This window comes from Ciona intestinalis, chromosome 8, assembly GCF_000224145.3.
Source record: "Ciona intestinalis chromosome 8, KH, whole genome shotgun sequence".
NCBI classification, from domain to species: Eukaryota; Metazoa; Chordata; class Ascidiacea; order Phlebobranchia; family Cionidae; genus Ciona; species Ciona intestinalis.
The window spans coordinates 3,260,993-3,262,576 of NC_020173.2; the positions used below are offsets into that span (position 1 = coordinate 3,260,993).

Below are 1,584 nucleotides of genomic sequence, written 5' to 3' on the forward strand. Positions count from 1 at the left end.
CTTTAACTGTTAGATTTCACGCACGTTAATAGCCAATTTCCGAAGCTGTCGCAGTGTGTGGATAAGCAGGCAGATTCGGTAATTCATATCCTCGTGGGTGGGACTTGAGTTACTTATCCATGGTTGCCACTCCCATGCCCACAGTCAAGTTGCTGAACCTATTGCAGTGTGTTGATTTACCTATATTGCAGTGCGTAGTTTAGCATTAGCGTGCCCATGTTAGCATAAACGTATAAGGAACGAGTAGAAATAAGGACCAAAACAGCTAGCTGGTTCAGTTTATGACCTTTGTAATCAAAGAGTAGGCTAGTATAGGTAAATAAAGAAAGACAAGTTTTACCGCAAAAAGGTAAGTGTTGTGTAACTTCTACGTTTAAGAGTATTTTTAGTCTTCTGTCTACATTATTTAGCAGAATGCCATAAATTTGTCTATTGCTATTAAGTGTTATATTAGTATTATCATAGATACTCTAGTCTAATACGTATTAGAGTATTTATGGTATTAGATTGGAAGACTTCAGGCAAGGTACGTAACACTTTAGCTGTGTAGAGTAGACCTATACATAATTTAGTAGCCGGGTACAACAATAGCGCAATGCTACAGAGTCCCCTATTATTTAAAGTTTATTTACTAAATAGTATTTTATATCAACAAAATTAAAGTAAGGATATTGTTGGCTCTCTTATTCAACGCATTTCTTGCTTTACAAAACGAGCTTCAAAATTGGTGAGTGTCTTCTAATTGGTTCGCTTATAATTGTATCAACCCTAACACCCATTGTTGTATGGCCACCTAGCAGCTTATTCGCTTTTGAATAACCGTCGTTATTATTTAATAGGCGGTTTGAGGACTTTCTAAACTAATAACCCTCGGGCGATATTTCACGTTGAAAATACGACGATTTAAACAACGTGTCGTTCAGTTGCACATGTTGACTGCATATGGTTGGATTATGTGGAAGCTTAACCTGTTGGTTACGTTGCTGGTGCTACTGCTGGTACAACGTGGAACGGTAAGTCGATATTTTTATTGTAAACCTCAATTTATACGATTGAATTAGTTCAAGGCAGATTGTAGGGAAAATGACATAAAATATGACGAATAGGCATAAGCTAGAAATAAGTGTATAGGCTTATAATGCTAAATCTTAATCGTACAAAAATGGTTGACTACGGATGCGTTACCCTTTGAGTTAAATATTTAAACGTTATTTAGTAACACTGTATTCTTTATTCATGAAATATGAAGTTATATATATGGGCTATAGGCCTACCCAATAATGCAAAGATGCTGAGACACCTTATCTTTCTATTTACATTTGGTGGTAAACATAGATTTCAAATAATTAAAAAAACGTATCTCCCCGACTCACATAGACCGTTGTTCATTGTTTAAAACACGATCAGGATATTTGGACAATAGCCTATATGTGTTAAAGGTGTCCCATTTTCTCCCACCCTACTATAACCTTATTTTCTTTACAGGCAGAAGATGAAAAACCAAAGATAAGTCTAAATATGGACCCTGTTGACGTTAAACATGGGGACTACCATTAGATAGCAATATCCAGACGTAGTTCAAAT

The 1,584-nt window shown here is 35.9% G+C and overlaps 1 protein-coding gene and 1 long non-coding RNA gene across 3 annotated transcripts in view; one reads left to right on the top strand and one right to left on the bottom strand.

Annotated features, from left to right (window-relative positions):
* LOC113474420 overlaps positions 1-1,584 on the bottom strand; it is a 10,833-nt gene that overhangs the window by 4,303 nt on the left and 4,946 nt on the right. The gene's annotated exons all lie outside the window — the stretch shown is intronic.
* On the top strand, positions 335-1,500 carry LOC113474422. Of its 2 annotated transcripts, XR_003396081.1 has the most exons (4): positions 335-349; positions 664-727; positions 840-1,013; positions 1,486-1,500. It is a non-coding gene; the product is annotated as an uncharacterized LOC113474422 (long non-coding RNA). The 2 variants fall into 2 exon arrangements; XR_003396082.1 differs by lacking the exon at positions 664-727.